Genomic DNA, 17,866 nt, shown 5'->3' with positions numbered 1-17,866 from the left:
GTCATGAGTGTGGCGGGGTCTGGGTCTGGGCATGTTTCTCCGTGGCCCTGCGTGTCTTTTTCTATCTGTGCGTGGATGTGTGTGAGCATCTTGGGGGGGCACATGGGTGCGTGACTGTGGGTCTGTGTGGGTCTGTGTGCATCCATACAGCCGTGTGTGTGCACGTGTGAGTATGACCGTGTGTGGAATAGGAGTGTGTGAGTGTGTGAGCATGCATTTGAACACATGTGCACGTGTAGGGGCGAGTGTCTCGTGGGCGAGTATGTCGTGTGAGAGCGTGTTGTGTGCATGTGTGTGTTGCACGTGAAGGCATGTTGCATGTGAGCACCCATTGCATGTGAGAGCGTAAGCCATGCTGTGTGTGCGTGCACACATGTGAGAGAATGTAACATGTCGAGGGTGCATGTGTTGCATGTGAGAGCGTGTGTGGCGCTCTCCCATCCTCTCCCGTTGGGAGTCCCTGGCAGAGCTGTCTTTGGGTAACTCAGCCTGTCACACACCTTCCTGGGTTCGAGAATACAGTGGGCCAGCACTGTTGACAGGCTGCCAGACTCCCACCTGGCCCCGACTCCACTCAGAGACTCAGGAAACCTCCAGGTGCCTCTGAGGATGGCGCCGCTTTGAACCCACTCTGCTCCCGCTGTGGTTTTGTCGAGCTTTACCCCTGCAGCTTGGGCCGTATGAGCAATGGATGCTTTGTTTCTGGGTGCTGCTTTCTAAATATAAAGTTATTTTATGAAACAGAATGTGCTTTTTCAAGGCTTGCCTACCCCTGGCAATGAGAGCCCCTGGCTGACAGTTGTTGGTCTGGCCTGGCGGGAGGCTGGCGCCCTGGGCTTGGTTGCCCCGATCTGGGTAGTGGGGGCTCCGGCCCTAGCCCGGGAGGTGATCAGAGCTTCCGCAGGGGCCACAGCAGCCCTGAGCCCTGCCACCCACAGGGCTCGACCTGCTATAATCGCTTCTCTAGGGCAGAAAACCCACCCCCTGAGGGAACCTGGTGGCCAGAGAGCTTATCCATGGGGCCAGAGGAACCACTTTTTAATCCCTGTCTCCCTCCAGCTCACCTCCTTGTCACTGGGATTTGTCTTTTGTGGTATCACCCTATGCAGGACAGGGTGGTTGATATAAGAGAGCTGGATTTTACAGAGTAGAAACCAGGTACTGTGCAAAATTCAGTATAACCAGGAAGTAGTGCGAAATGTAATTCGGGAGCCTGGCTTCAAATGCTGTGTGGCCTTGAGTGTGTTGGTCAGCTTCTCTGAGCCTCAGTCTTATCATCTGTAAAATGGGAATTGTGCCCGACAGCCTCAGGGCTGTCTCTCAGTTGTTACCTTGGGACCTTTCTTGAACAGAGCAGTTTTACATGGGCTGACAGCCGGGTTCATTGTGTCCTACTTGCATTGTGATCATGGGCAAGTCATTCTGTCTGTGCCTCAGTTTTCTTACTCGTAAAATTGGGCTAACAATAGTACCTACTGCATGAGATGTTGTGAGGGTTAAATTTCTTCCTTTACATAAAAGGTTAGATTAAGCGCTGTAGAGCATGAGCTATCATTGTTATTTCTGGAATGCCTGAACCCAGATTAAAATATCCCGTCAGCACACAATATCATCTTCTTTTTTTTAAAACACAACTTGTAACCCACTCTTTCTGCAGCTTTGCCCACTCTATGCCAACAGGCAGCTGCTGTGTGCCAGGCATCTGGCTGGAAGTGCCCAGGGCGTCATGGCATGGGTTATGGGGTGGGTATTCTGCATGGGTGGGCTGGGTCAAATGCTGTGCTGTCTCTCCTCCAACGATTTGGCAAGGCGGGTACAGACTCGGTTAAGTCACTCTGGGCAGCAGCCAGGGGTGAGAGCCAACCGGCAAGAGAGCCACCTGGCAGTTCTCCCTGCCGGGGTGGATCCAGCAAGCTTGGGCTTGTGGTGGCTGTGGGCACCCTAAACTGTTTTGTGCACTTGTCAAAAGGCAGCTGACATCTGAGCATTGGCGGCAGACAGCAGAGGGGAGAGCCGAGTACAGAGGGCTGTTTTCCCCCAGCCTGGCACCGCATGGTGCCCTGAGCCCACCTGCCTTAAACCATGTCAGGGGCACACTGATGATGAAATACTCCATTTGGCTGGCTGGGCAAAGCCCTTCACGTGAGTAAGGCTGTGTCCTAAAACACTTTATGGGCATTGTCTCATCTAGTGTACGTACAAACCTTTTGAAGTAAGTCCTACTTATTTCTACTTTACAAGGGGAAAAGCTGAGGGCTGGAGATGTTTTGGAATCTTCCAGATCTGGGTAGAAGAAATTCTGGTTCTTTCAGTTGCTCCGTGACTTCAGGCCAGTTACTTAACCTCTCTGAGCCTCCAATTCCCCACTTCTTAGGGTTGTAGCAAGGGTTCAAAGGAATACGTAGTTAAAATGTAGTTAAATGTAGTTAAAACATTTAGCCTGGCATCTGGCATGGTAAACGCTTTTTAAAGAAGGTTGTTGTTATTACTATGATTCTTATTTCATCTTTTTGCAAGGGAACATTCCTTGACAGTTTAACAGAGATATCGAGAAGGTTCAAATTCGATGTCTTGAGGTCTGCAAGGAGGGGGTATTTTTAGGAGGAGGAAAACATTTTATTATTATTGGCAGCAGATAAGTTGGTAAGTTTCCCGTCCAGTGGGGGACACTACTCTTATCTTCAGGGTCTTATCTGCTTGTGTGGGCGGAGCCTCTTTGTTTCACGGAAGAGAAACTCCCCAGGGGTTTTGCCCCCATGCTCGTTTCTATAACCAGACTCATTCAGACGCTTTGAGCAAAAGGTGTCTGGTGTGTAGTAATTGCTCAACAAATGCTCTTTGGATGGGTGGATGGATCATGCTCCCGAGTTTACTGCAGCTAAGGGAGTGATTGGATTCAGGCACAACGTGGAACTTCCCACAGAAGAGGGGGCCTGATCTAGGCACCTCCCCTTCAGGGATGCACACTTTGCAGAGCTGTGGGTGCGTGGAACATTTCCTGGAGTTAATCGCTTACCTGTGATTGTGATGGCCAGAGGTAGGGTGATGGCAGAAAACTGAGACACTATCCCACACCTCAAAGACCAGGGAATGGGTTCGAGGCAGTGAATATGACCTTGACGGACAGGTAAGCATTGACTGTGGGGGGAATGTCATTCATTCAGTGAATATTTTCTGTGCTCAGTGCCGGGATGCAGGGAGACGCCTTGTGGACTCAAGTGAAAGAGAAGAACCGATGATGTGTGAATCTCGAATAGACTTTTCAGGGACTATGTCACAGTGAGGTAGAATTCGGGGCCACTCTCTACTGTAATGGGCAGGACTCTTATGTTTGTATGAGAGAAACTCACCTGGTGCCAGCTTAAATCAAAAAGGATTTTTACTGGCTCACATGACCTGAAAGTTCCAGGTCATCTGGCTTCAGCCATGGCTGTATCCTGCAGCTCAGATGTTATCTCATCCTACTCATCTCCTAGCTCAGCTTTCCTCTGTGTGGGTGACCTCTGTTCTCAGCCAGGGTTCTCCCCTGACAGCTCTCTTTCACCAGCGTGGCAGCTCTCAGGGAAAGAAAGCCCCTTTTTCCTAGTAGCTCTAGCAAAAGTCCCAGGATTCACTCTACTTGGACCAGCTTGGATCCTTGCACTTGCCCAAGCTGTCCTGACCACCTGGAGTGCTCTCCTCTCTTCTGCGTATCCCAAACCTACCTGCCTTTCAAGTCCTGCTTAAGCTCCATAGCTTCTATCTATAGCCTTCTTCTCTTTTTGCCTTTATCGTTTTTTGCATTTTTCTCTCTCGGAGCACCAATCATCTTTTTTCCTGCTTTGTATCTAATTCAGCTGCATCCTGGCTGCATTGTGTTCACATCAAGTAGGCCAGAATCCCTGACAGGCCAGTTTCATTTCTCACCTTTCTCTCTCCTGCCCCGTACATAATATAAAAAACTTGAGAGGTGCCTAATAAGTGCTTGTTAGTGGATTTGGGGCATTAAGGATTTAATTTAGAAGCCAAATCCCAGGGTGGCTCATGGGAGGTCATGGGTCAGCAGGGTCCAGAGGGAATCCCAGGACTCATCTTGCTGAACTGTTCATTTGTAATTGGGTCCCAAAGACTTGGACCTCTCAGGAGGCAAGTGAGGAGATGGGAAAGGGGGAAGGGGCTCAGTTCAGAAGGTGGGATTTCCCAGGTTCAAATCCCAGCTCTGTGCCCTTCTGGCTGTGTGACATGGGGCAAGTTGCTTCACCTCTCTGTGCTACTCGTTCCTTGTCTGTAAAATGAGATCATTCACACAGTGGGTTTAAGGAAAGCGCCTGGGACACAGCAAGCGCTCATTGACTGTTCACCGTTATCGTTACTACCGTGCTGTGTTCCGAGTCACCAGGTAGAGAGGGATTATAAGCTCCATTCCTATTTACTAGACGAGGAAATAGCAGCACAGTGAGCCTCAGAGACACCCGCGAGATCACAGAATGGCTCTCCACCCCACTCACCTGGACTCCCATTTCAGCCCTTGCTCTTCACGTCGGCTGTCCCTTTTGAGACCGCGTGAGCTTGCAGCCCAGTGTGGCCCTCAGGGAATGGTGACACCTCTTTAGAAGGAAGGGGGGCGGCATTTGTCTCACACAGAGGGTGAGCAGGACTCTGTCTTGGTGTTTCTCCTGGCTGGGTTTTTGCTGTCATGTCTTGTGACCTGTTCTGCTCTAAGTGGCCACCCTTGGTGATCTGGCCTGTGAGCGGGCCATCACTGCCCCCCAAATAGACCCAGGAGCCATGCTGAGGGTCGTGCGGTCCCCACCGAGCTCAGGGCCTGCTGCCCCTGCTGCCCCTGCGCTGCACTGCGCCCTTCCGTGCAAAGATGCGCCTGGTCTTCTCCCGGACAGTCGTATTTATTCCTGTCTCCTCAGAAATATTTGGGGGTGATTAAAAGGAAATGTTCTTATAACTGTAATGAAATGGGGTTTGGGGGGTTTGGAATGATTGGCTGTGGCCTTGGGGGCCAGTGCTGGTTTATTTGATAACCGAGTTGATAGGCAACAGAATATTGATTTCTCTCCCCCTCCTCCCAGGAAGGTGACTCAGCGAAGGGGAGATGTTCTGAAATTCGGGAGAGGGCTGCTCGGGGAGGCCAGCAAGAAGCTGTGTGTGTGTGCGTGTGTGTGTGTGTGTGTGTGTGTGTGTGTGTGTGTACGTGTGTGTGCGTGCACGTGCACAGCTCTGCTGCTCCCTCCAGGGCCTGTAACTCACAACCACACTCCCCCTGTCCCCTCAAGATGAGGCACGCGGGTTCCCACCTCTTCAGCTGCCTTTTCCGGCGCTCATTGGGAGAAAAGTGAGGACTTTGGAGCTACACAGACCCAAATTCAAGCCTGCGTCTGTCACCTCCTGGCTAGGTGGCCTTGTGTAAGTGGCTTTACCTTTCTGTGACTCGGTTTCCTTCTCTGTAAAGTGGGGAGAGCATACCTGCCGCATGGGGTAATTCAGAGGATTAATTGAGAATATTTCTTGGTGATAATTAATGGCAGTTCTGATTGCGGTGATGATATTAACAACTAATAATCTGTATTACTTGCTGATAGAGGAGCAGAGTGCTGTGGGAGTGCCAAGGACCAGGTGATGGATGCTGATGGCAGCAGTCCTGGAAGACTTCCAAGAGAAGGGCCTTGAGTGAAAGAAGTGCTGGCGCGTGACAGAGGGGGCGAGGTGGGGGAAACACTTTTTTGTTCTAGGAGTTCATAGGCTCAAAGGCAGGGAGGTGTGGGAACCTCTGGCAAGATGGGGGACCAGCTACTGTCCAATGTGGGGGGCAGGGGACTGGGAGGGGCGAGGTTGTGGCAGAAGAGGGGCTGTTGGGCTTTGTTTGGCCAGCGACTCAGGTGGAATGGTTGATGGAGAGCTTTGTGCATCAGGGCCCATTTGTTCTGTCTGAAATTCAGAAGCAGTTATACATCGCACCTCCTCCCTTGGCTGAGTACTAATTGTGAGCCAGGCATTGTGCTAAGTGTTGACTTACACCATCTCATTGAATCTGCACTCTGTCCCCGTTTTACAGGTGAGAAAACTGAGGCTCTCTGTAACATTTACCGGTGCACCCGAATGTATACTCTTCTGTGTCATTCACCCCTTCCCTTGAATCACCCACAGGGCCTGGTTAGACCAGGCAAGCCTCCTCCTTTGTGGCCAAACCCACAGACTCCTCCCTAGCCCACCCACCTGATGTGGGTCCTACGAGTCCTTGGGCCACATAAGTTTCTCCTTTGCGGAAACCTCTTTGACACTTGACTGGGACACATACCCCTTTCCTCAGATTCCTTGCCTAATTCAGTCAGGCGAAGATGTCATGCAGACATCCCTTATAATTCTTTTCTCCATGTTCCCAGCTAAGTTCTTTTATTGCCTCGGGGAGTTCCAGGGAGCTGCAGGATTCACCTGGGCAGGGCCTGATGTCACAGCTGCGACCGTATTTATGACATCCTCTCTGGCTCAGGGGAGTTTGGAGGGACGGGGGCGTCTGCATGGCAGGCAAAATGCCCATCCTCAGGTGGGGGCCAGAGAGTGCAGGGAGCAGAAGGGCCTGGGGTGGGACCTGCAAACCTCGGCGAGAAAACAAATGCCTGATATTAAAACTGTGGAAGAATGAAAAGCAAGTAAATGGTCTTATACACAAAATCCCTTTGTGCCAGGCAGCACCCAAGGCAGTGACAATGCAAAGGTGTCCAAGGCAGCTGGATCCCGGACTTTGGGGTGCTCACCTGGGCAGACACCCTGTACAAAGTCCACCCACTTCAAGTCTAAATTTAACTCCGGGAATATTTGTCAAGCACCCCCAAGGCTCACCCAGTGAAATGGAGAAGCCAGTGATTCTAGAAGTTCCCACAAGGTGAGAAATGAGGGCGAATTTAGATGGGAGTAACATCTACTGTCTTTCAAACTTGCTCTCTGAGCTGGACGCTTTCCAGCCACATTCCCTAGTGATCCTCACAGCATCGACCCATTTCACATATGGGGGAACTGAGGCAGGGAGCATTAGGTACCTGCCCACATTCAGAGGAAGTGGTCAAACCAGGATCTGAACCCAGGGCACTCTGACCTCACAACATCTTCTTTCCTTTTCAAATGGGAAAACAGGCTCAGAGAGGGCTTGGGACGTGTTTGCCTTTCAGAGGTGGAACTTCCCTGTATCTGCAACTATTGGTTACCTCATGGTTTGGTGGGGAGAGGGTTAAGTTGGCTGTAAAGCCATGAAACAAATAGAGGAAAATAGAAAATAAAGTAGAATTAAGTGCCAAACACCCTGGCATATTGATGGGCAAGCTCTCCGTGGTCCCTGTTTCAGGAGGTCCCTGGGTGTCTGAAGCAGAGTTAAGCTTTGTGCAGGATTCCTCAGCTCATGAGGCCACTTTCATTAAGTTTCTTTGCTCTCTGAAACATGGGCACAGTAACCCTGTTTGGGAGGAATGTTTCTATGCTTGCCCCCCTGAGTTGGATTGAACCCGGAGAGGAGAACGAGGGGCCAGGAAGAAGGTTGGTGTGAGATCTAATGAGGCCCAGCAGTTGCCTAAAACTTGACTGCTGTTGTGGAAATGTCTCCTACCTCGTGGGACAGTGGAACCTGCAGAGGCCGGAAGTCAGGGCACTGGATTTTATCAGTGCTCTAAGGCCAGTGACTTCCTGCCTTTTGGCACTCATTTCTCCTTATCTAAAACAGATGCTAACCAAGGCTTCTTCTGTGCACTAAGGCAAATGCATTGCATGCCTGTTTGGCCAGGCTCAATGGGAAAGAGTTCTGGGATCAATGAACAATGTCTGCTGTAGGTGCTGGAGGAGGTGGTGGTGATGTGTTTGCCATTCGTCCATTTATTCATTCAGTGTGCACTTTTTGATTGCTAAGTATTTAACAGGCACTGGAGACAAAGCAGGAAACAAAGCAGGTATGGCTCTATGCCCTGGAGATTTCAGACTGATGGTGGAGACAGAGTAAAGCTGTGTTAAGAGTAGATATTTTGTGTGCTTGCATCACTGCTGGGTTCTCAATATCTAGCTTTTACCTGGCACACCTGTGCCTTCAGATATTTATTGGCTGGACAGATGAATGAATGAGCCAAGTGCAGATGACTATGTAACTATAGAAAGTAATAAAAGCTACATGGGAAAAGAAGGGGATGGTAAAAAAAAGTATAGTGATTCCCTCTGGTAGGAAAGTGCCATGTGTTCAGAGGGCTCACAAACCAGCAAGAGAGACTGCATTCAGCAAAGAAGCAATAAGTGAATTTATAATTCTAAGTGCTCTGAGATGTTAGCGCACTTAGAATTATAAGAGATGTTCTGACATGTTGTCTGGAGGGAACCTTTGGAGGTAGGGTAATTAGGGAATATTTAAAAATATTATTCTTGAACTTTTATTTTTAAATTGTTTCAAAAAGATTTACAAAAAGTTGCAGGAATAATACAGAGAATTCCCCATATTCCCTTCACCCAGATTAACATTAATATAACGTAACATAAACATTCAACGTAAGCACAGAACAATTACAAAATGAGGAGGTTAGCATTGATACAACACTATAATCTAGTGTACTGATATTACTCAAATTTTTCCCATTGCTCACAAGCATCCTTTTCTGGTCTAGGATCCAGTCCTGGATCATGAGTGCATTTAATTGTCATGTTTCTTTAGTCCTTTAATATGGAACAGATTAAAGTGCATGGACCCAATTCATTCAAAACAGAGTGAATCCTGGGACTTTTGCTAGAGCTACTGGGAAAGAGGTGCTTTCTTTCCCTGGGAGTTGCCATGCTGGTGAGAGAGAGCTGCCAAGGGAGAACCCTGGCTGAAAACAAAGCCCACCCACACAGAGGAAAGCTGAGTCAGGAGATAAGTAGGATGAGATGACATCCATCATTTGAGCTGCTGGATACAGCCATGCCTGAAGTCAGATGACCTGACACTTTCAGGTCATGTGAGCCAGTAAAAATCCTTTTTGGTTTAAGCTGATTATTATTCATTGTATTATTCATTCAGTGAGTATTTCTGTGCTCAGTGCTCAGTTGCAGGGAGACAGGCTGTGAGACTAAGTGAAGGAGAAGTGTTTGATGCGCAAATCTCAAGTAGACTTTTCAGGGACTGTGTCTCAGTGAAGGAGAATCTGGGGCCTCTCTCTACTGTAATACACAGTGCTCTTGTGGTTGCATGACCTTGACTCTTGTGATGAGAACTGGCCTTTTATTTTGTAGATTGTCCCTTGGTTTGGAAATGTTTACTCATGATTAGCTTCAGGTTATGCATATTGGCAGAAATGCTACAGGAGTGATGTTGTGTCCTTCTCCATGCATCATATCAGGAGGCACATGGTGACCATCTGTCCCATTAGTAGTGATGTTAACTTTGGTCATTTTTGTCTGCTGGCATGCTCTGATGTGAACTTACTGGGTTTTTTTCCTTCGTAATTAATAAGCATCTTGTGGGGAAACGTTTTGAGACAATGTAAATACTCTGTTACTAATTCTTTCGCCCACTAATCTTAGATCCATCAATGCTTCTTGCCTGAAACAGTTATTTCTGCGGTGTTTGCTAAATGGTGATTTTTCTCTTTCCATCATTACCTCTACATTTATTAGTTGAAGAGCTTTTCTTTCTTCCCCACTTATTTATCTATTCAATTATTAATTTGTTTCAGTATGGACTTATCGATTCATATTTTGTGTCCCCCCCCCTTTTTCTTTGTCCCCTCTCTATTTCTGCCCCACCCTCCTCTCACTCTCCTTCTCTTCCTCTCTTTTATTCTTGCTGAAGAAGGCTTTCATCCCGTAGAGTTTCTCTCCATTGGATCTAGCTGCGCATATCCCTGAGGTGTCATTTAATACTCCTCCATCCCCTGGGTTTCCTGTGAACTGGTGGTATCCTCAGAGGCTTGACCAGATGTTGGTTCAATATTTTTGGCAAGACCACGTCATGGGTGGTGGTGTGCCCTTCTGTCAGGAGGTATGTGAAGTCTGGCTGTTTCCTTTTCTGTGTCATTGAGATTGATCTGTGGGGTTTGGAGCTGTCAGCCTGATCCGTCCATTGTCAGGTTCTCCCATCAGTTCTTCATCCCCTGAGTTTTGCACCCACTGATAATCATTGCCTGTATCCATTAATTCATTAGGGGTTCCAAAATGTTGATAGGTTAACTCTGTCCCTCTCCTTTTTCTTAGCTGGAAGATTTCTCTACAGAGAAACCACCCCTCATCGATTATTTGCTCACTCTGAAGGCTAGTGTGTCCAGGAAAGTGAGGATAAATGCTTAATTCTTTCCCTTTTTTTGCCAGTTTTCAAAATAAAGAGTTGCTTCCCCAGTGTCCCCCAAAAGTGGCCATAAGAGGTTTTTTTTTTAATATCGTTATAAACGCATGGATGCAAGTGTCATTGGAGTGTCCTCATCCATTTCAGTTATTATCTCTATTCGTGTTCAGGTTGTCCAGTCTCTGGTGCGTGGGGACCTCTGGAAGTTGACCCCTGAATCCTCTGAACTCCTCCAGTAGTCTTGGACAGTCTCCTTGCTTTCTGGGGAGATTTCCAGACTCACTGTGTACATTTCCCACCCCAGCTTTGGACGCAGACATTGCTCCAGGGAGTCCTAGATCCTTTTACTAGAAAATGGTATTTAGAGACCACAGTCTGGGTGCTGAATGAATGAATGTACAGAACATCTCAAAGTAATGCACCTCAGGGCATTTTCAGTGTCCACGGTGAATGGGATGGTGGGGAAGGGGGCAAGGTAGTGTCTTTGAATTTGGATGTCATTTCTTTTTCAAACCTGCCCCAGGTTAATGACCTACTGGGTGCCATTTATTCACTTTGGCCGCACCACACGGCTTGTGGGATCTTAGTTCCTTGACCAGGGATCGAACCTGTGCCCCCTGCAGTGGAAGCATGGAGCTATAACCACTGGACCGCCTGGGAGTTCCCATTCATTCACTTTTATTCCTTTCCCCCAACTTCTTCATTTAGAAAACCAGGGTGTATCTCCGCCATCTTCAACACGTCCCTTTACTTGGGATTCACATTTTCTTGGGGAAGGTCTTTGAAGTCAAAGAACCCCCAAAAGAGTGAAGCCACTTTTGGTCCATCAATCCCTATTTGGGTCCTGCCGTGCTTTTTTCAGCCACTCAGTGTGGTACAGCTTAGTGAAGGGTGTGTGTGTTGGCGGGGGGGGGATATCACTGCTATTTGCCTCTTAGCATCTTTTGAGGGGGAGCAATAAGAGAGTTCACCGAGGGACCATCAAATCCAGACCAGACAAATGACAGATAATATCCCTTCATCAGAGCAACTTAAAAATTAATATGAGCCTCTGAGCATTACCTCGCCTTTATCTGAGCAGCCTGCATGTCTGTGTTTGAGATTAAAACTCACATTTCATTTTTATATGCTGTGCTTAATCCAATAATGATTTCATGTTACAAACAGCAGTAATATCTTTCAGCATAGTTAATCAGAATAGACTTAATGCTGTCACTATTTATTAACCTTTGTTGAAAAGCAAGAAGTTTCTCTCTAATCTGTGATTGTTGGTCGTGTCAGGCTCTATCAAGTGAAAAAACAGTTTTGGCATTCATTAAAATGGTGCGAATCCTGAAATGACAATTGGAGCCGGATGGTATTTGGTGCATGAAATCTTCGCTGCATTCACCAGGATAACTGAGAAGGCTGGAGGGGGGCGGCGAAGAGGGAACCCACACATTCAAAAGACTATTTCATCCCTGAGTTGCTCTTGAATAAAGAAATTGAGAGAATGGGGCAGAGAATGGGGTACAGGTGAGGGGAGGGGTCGGGCTTGTTGATGCCTATCGCCAGAGAAGCTCATTGTTGGTTCAAAGCAGTGGCTTTGAACTTGGATCCCAGACGCCTCATCACTTTCCCAGCCCTGTAACAGGTTAATGACCCACTGGGAACCATTTATTCACTTTTATTCTTTCCCCCCAACTTCCTCTTCATTTAGAAAACAATGGTGGGTCTCCCTGCCATCTCCAAGGCCCAAGTTGAGTTGGAGTCCAATTGAAGGAGTCCCTCAAAACAGCCTGGTGGCTGCCAGATATCAGCATGAGGTTCAGAGATCTCAGTCAGTAGTCCTCAGACTTCAGAGTGCATAGGACTCTCCTGGAGAGCTTCTGTGATGCCTGGGGAATCAGTAGGCCTTGAGTGTCCTGAGGCTCTGCATGTCTAACAAGTGCCCAGGTGACATTGATGCTATTGGCCCACGGGCCACCCTTTGGCTAGTACTGAGGGCTTTGTGGTTTGGGCTTTTCTGAACCATGCCAGGATGTCATGATTGGGTCAGTGGCCTGATGACCTCGGCTGGCAGCCCTGTTGGAAGGTTTTATCTGAGGGCTATAATGGTTCTTGGAATAGCAGGGCTGGGCATCTTAGCTTGGGGCAGGCCAAGCAGAAAGTATTCTTCTTACTTTCACCTTGCAGATGTGGCAGTGGTTCTTCCTCAGTATCACTTCTCTGAAACAGACCACCTGATCCAGTGCTTCTGAAACTTTCACGTGAACATGAATCACCTTGGATTCTTGTTTAGATGCAGGTTCTGATTCATGAAGACTTGGATGGGGCCCAAGAGTCCCCATGTGTAACAGACTCCAGGGGCTGATGAGCCACCTTGGTGGGCCACCCTGCGCAGCAAGGCTCTGTTGATTGACCAGAAAACCCAACGGTTCGTTGGTCAATTCCTGCACCTTCCTGGGCTTGCATTACAGAGTTTGAGTCTTGCTAAACCCACCAACTCCCCTGAAGGGAAATTTACCTTACAAAAAAAAAAAAAAAAAAAAAGGAAAGGGAAGAAAAGGAAGGTTTCAACTTGCAGAAGCCTCCTCCAAAGGAAAATGGCTCTCCCAAGGGACATCTTTTTCTCTTTTTCACCTCAAAGAGCCCCCAGATATCTTTATCGGGAAGTCCCTGTTGGGTCTTTACCTTTCAAAGGTGATTCAGAGAAAAATCTAATCCAGTCAAGAGATCTGGTATTGGGAGGCATAGAGGAATATTCCACTAAGCAAATACACTGGTTGTTCAGGGCTGGGTGGGGGAGGCCGAGGTTGAGGGCTAACTGGTCTCTCCTGTCATAAGAAGGAGAGACCGCTTGGGTGCCAAGCAGCGTTGTGAGTTTTGCCCGTATAAACAGGGAGGTGAGCAGGTGTTGTTAATTATTTAGGAAGAATTAAGCAGTCTGGGTGGGTGGGTTTTATGCTCTGTTTGGTAATAAAGGTTGCTGCAGAAAGGAATTTTAAAATTCAGTATTCTCACTTGCCTCATCTTGCAAAGAAGCCGAGCCTTGGTTTGACTGGTGGGAGCATCTGGAATTAATGAACCGGCCTCTTATGGTGCAGAAATCAATGTTTGCTGCATTAATTGCATGATGGTGAAACCCCGCTTTTTAAATTTGTGACTCGCAGAGCCACAGCCCAAGAAATCTTTCTTAAGTGGCGTTCTGGGGCTTCGCTATTGCCTTCATCTGTCTGGGCGTGGGGAAGCAACTGCTTCTTCACTGTGGACTTGTGACACAGGGACATGGAGGCATGGGGGAAACTTAGGATGAGTTGTGTGCTTTGGGGGCCCCAAAGAGGCAGAACTTGAAGACTGGTTCTCTCTTGAGTAGCTGGACCCTGTCTGGACTTCCATCTCCTGAGAGTTTCCAGTTCGTCATTTTCTTTAGGTTAAAATAAGCCATATTAAGAAAAGCTGGACAGAGGTTCCTTGCCTCTCTTGCTTTTCCCACATGATAACCCTTTTGGAATGTAGACACTTTGATCTAAAATGTAATTTGGCCACCACCTCGTTAAGTACTGGACATTGAACCACATCAGTCTGCCCGCCCTGGCTGCATTTTGCATTTCTGTGGACCCAACCTCAGCGCTAGACACTTTGGATGGACTATCTGGGGAGGTGACGTTTGAGCCACATTTGGGGAAACACATAGGAGTTTGCCGGGGAAGGAGGATTCCAGGCAGAGGGGACAGCATGAACAAAGGCCCTGAGGCCTGGAGCCCTGAAGTTTCTGCCAGCTGGAGTTGCAGAGGGAACACGGATGGGTATAGAGTACTCTCTGGGAGAAGCCTGGCCTTGGACATCTGGCTAAGAACTTTTGATTCTCTCCAGTAGGTGGTGGGGAACCTGGCAAAATGCTTAAGCAGGAGATGGGATGACTGGTGAAGTTTTATTTTTAACGTACATAGGGTAATTTTGTTTTGTTTTGTTTGTACAGTTCTGTGAGCTTTGACTACAATCAGAATATGGAACAGTTAACTCACCCCCTAAAATTCTCTTTTGGTGCTCTCTTATATTCAAACCCTTTCCCCATCCCCCTCTACCTGAAAACCACTGCTCTGCTCTGTATCCCTGAAGTTTTTTGCCTTTTTCAGAATGCCATATAAATGTAATGATGCAATACATACATACAGATAATGTGTGTTTTTGTGTATGTATGTTTTTAAATCTAGCTTCTTTCATTTAGCATAATGCATTTGAAATTTCTCCATGTTGCTGCATGTATTAGTACTTTGCTCCTTTTCATTGCTGGGTAATATTCCATTGTGTGGTTATGTCACTGTTTGTTTATTCATTCACCTGTTGAGAGATGTTTGAGTTGTTTGCAGTTTCTGGCAGCCATGAAAAAAACTGCTATAAACATTTTGTGCAAGTTTTTGTGTGACCATAGTTTTTAATCTCTCTAGAGGAAATACCTAGGGGTGGGATTGCTGGGGCATTTGATAAGCATATGTTTAACTTTTTAAGAAACTGCCAGTCTTTTCTCTAAAGTGGCTGTGCCATTCCGCTTTTCTCCCAGCAGTGTAGAAGAGTTCCAGCTGTTCTCTGTGTTCCCTAACACTTGGTATTATCAGGTTGTTTGTTTTGTTTATTTGTTTGTTTTCAATTCTGGCCATTCTAATTGGTGTGAAGTGGTATCTCATTGTGGTTTTAATTTGCATTTCCCTAATAACTAATAATGTTGAGCATCTTTTCATGTGCTTACTTGCTAACTGTATATCTGGTTTGGTCATGCGTCTATTAAAATATCTTGCCCGTTGTTTTAATTGGGTTGTTTGTTTGTCTCATTGTTGAGTTTTGCGAGTTCTCTATATTTTCTAGAGTTAAATCCTTTGTCAGATATGTGATGTGCAAATATTTTCTCCCAGTCTGCGGCTTGTCTTTTCATCTCTTAAAGTGCAGGGTTTTTATAAAGCTCATTGTAGCAGTTGGCGTTTTAAACTCTACCACTCTCTTCCTCACGCAGCACACTGCAGCCATGCTGGCCTTGTTTCAGTTCTTAAAAAAATCATACTCTTTTCTTCTCCAGGGCCTTTGCTCATGCTGTCTTCTCTATCTGGAATACTCTTTCTTACTGTGTCCTATCTAATAAATCTTTGCCTACCCCCAAATCATAAATCTATTCTCATGTTTTCTTTTAGATGCCTTGTTTATTTTAGCATTTATGTTTAGCTCTCTGATCCACCTCAAATTAATTTTTTTGTATGGTATGAGGTAAGGATTTGAGGGTCACTTTTTTTTTTTTCTATACGGATATCCAGTTGTTCCAGCATCATTTGTTAAAAAATTTCCCTTTTCCTTTTAGATTGCTCTGGTGCCCTTTTTCAAAAACCAGATGAGCATCTGTGTGGGTCTGTTTAGTCTGTCATTGATCAATATGTCTGTCCTTACAACAGTGCCACACTTTATTAATCTTCACAATAAGCTTTGAAATTGGATAGATTGCCCTCTACCCTTGTTTATCTGTTTTAAGATTTCTTTGGACATTATATGTCCTTTGAATTTCTATATAAATTTTAGAATTGGCTTATAAATTTCTAAAAAACAAAAACTCCTGGGATTTTGACTGGGCCTGCATTGGATCTATAGATCAATTTGGAGAGAATGAAATTTCTTAACAATATTGAGTCTTCCAATCCATGAACATAGCATATCTCCATTTTCTGTCCCCCACTCTTTCTCTGGCTTACTCTTATTCCTCTCTCAGGTGTCAGCTTAAGTGCCATCTCCTCAAGGAGGTCTTTGTTGCCTCTTGACTAGATGATATAGCTCCTGTTATATCCTCTGGTGCCCTTGCTCTCTTCCTTCTTGGTACTTATCACAGTGGTAATAATTATTTGTATGATTATCTGTTTTGTGTCATAAGTTCCATAAGGACAGGGATCAGGCCTGCCTGTTCACAGAATGACACACAGTAAGTTTTCAATAAAGATTTATAAAGGAATGAATGAACGAACGTCCTCCTGTTCCTTTGGCAGAGATGGGCAGGTCACTGGCTGTTGTCAGTCACAGCTCAATGCACACTGTGGTCTCTGCTTGCTAATGGAGAAACCAAGGCCGAATCCTCCCACCACTTTCTTGGCCTTCTGCCTAACTCTTAGTTCCTGCTGACATGAAGTATATGACTCCTATTCACTTGACAGGTAGATGTGTGCAATTATGATTTTTTAAAATAAAATAATTCATCTACAGAGAATTTTAAGTAATGAGTATAATACAGAGGTTTAATTTCTTTGGGGAGCGGGGGAAAGGTGTTGCTTTCACAGCATCAGTTGGAACATTTGAAAAAGCAGTGGTGGAATCTTGATTGAATTAGGCTGTGCTCATAATTAGGAAATGCCAAAGCCTGCACAACGTTGAAAAGTGGTGAGGACAAAGTGATGAAATTAAGTCTTTTTTTTTTCCTCCTTAAGGTTTAAGAAGTCAGCAGTTGAGGGGCATTCTGTTGTTAACTGAATGGTTTGTGGACATTACTTGGGTATATAGATTTCATTCTGCATTTTGATCATAAGTCAATATAAAAAGTACCAGTGTTAGTTAAGTCCCCAGAGTAAGCATTGCTAAGGAAGACTTTAGGAGGAACTTTCTGAGAAGGAGCGAGATTGTTGGGACAGGTTGCCAAGGCATGTTGCAGAATGTTGGTGATTCGGGGCAAGATGAGAGAGAGAAAGAAGTTGCTCAAGGATGTAGAGTCCTGGGCAGGAGCCCTGAAGGAGGAGACCGGACATATTGTTCACTTTGAATTAGATCCAGAGGTGGTTAATACAAGCAAAACAAAAACTTGACTGGAATTCTTGGGAGCTTGAAGAAGAGCAATGGAAATAACCTAACTTTATCACAGTCAGAGATTGTAATTTCTTCCAGTGATGATAGCTTTTGTTTTTATGCAACGCACCCTGTCATTATAGCTGCACAGCTGCCTGGTCGTGCAAGAGCAAGTGTGATCCTCGTTATTATTTCCATATCACAGATCAGCAAACTGAGGCTCAGAGAACTGATGTGATCGGCCTGCCATTGCAGAGTTAGCAAGTAGGAGATTCAAATATATCTTTGGACAGTTAATACCATGCTTTGTTCCCTACACCTTACCAATGAGTTGAACTAGTTAAAGTTTTCCTGTTAGAGGCATATGATCTAGATTGAGAGTTTGGGGGTGATATTTATAGTTCTGGAGACAATGGAGGTATTCTTAAGAGTAGTAATAAACACCATTTATTTAGCAATGTATCAGTCAGTATAGGCTATATTATACTGTGGTAACAAAAGATCTCCCAAATTTCAATGGCTTAACACAACAAAGGCATATTTCTTGCTCGCATGACAAGTCCTGTTGGCTTACTTGTCCATTGCAGGTAGGCAGTGGGCTCTGCTCACCACAGTTATTCAGGCATCCAGCCTAATGGAGCAGCTGTCAGCTCTAATGTCTATTCACTATGTTGAAAGGATGAACTTCTCAGAGGGTCTTGTGGCAACAATAAAACACTCCGTCCTGGAAAGTGACACATCACTTCCGCTTTCAGCTCATTGGCCCAAACTAGTCATATGATCTCACTCAACCACAAGTAG

The 17,866-nt window shown here is 46.1% G+C and overlaps 1 protein-coding gene across 14 annotated transcripts in view; it reads left to right on the top strand.

The window, feature by feature from the left end:
- Positions 1-17,866, top strand: part of CUX2 (cut like homeobox 2) — a 271,019-nt gene that overhangs the window by 58,919 nt on the left and 194,234 nt on the right. For 2 of the 14 annotated variants that reach the window (XM_067015975.1, XM_067015972.1), the window contains exons 2-3: positions 5,268-5,397; positions 5,574-5,697. The exons of 7 other annotated variants lie outside the window; for them this stretch is intronic. The gene's annotated coding sequence lies outside the window, so the exon portion shown is untranslated. Of the gene's footprint in view, positions 1-2,021; positions 2,143-2,980; positions 3,128-5,267; positions 5,398-5,573; positions 5,698-17,866 lie in introns of those variants that run through there. 5 more of the 14 variants (XM_067015976.1, XM_067015974.1, XM_067015973.1 and 2 more) reach the window with 5 other exon arrangements.

The sequence above is a fragment of the Kogia breviceps genome, chromosome 15 (genome assembly GCF_026419965.1).
Source record: "Kogia breviceps isolate mKogBre1 chromosome 15, mKogBre1 haplotype 1, whole genome shotgun sequence".
Lineage (NCBI taxonomy): Eukaryota > Metazoa > Chordata > Mammalia > Artiodactyla > Physeteridae > Kogia > Kogia breviceps.
The sequence above is the reverse complement of the archived record's forward strand: the minus strand, read 5'-3'. Positions and strand labels throughout refer to the sequence as shown.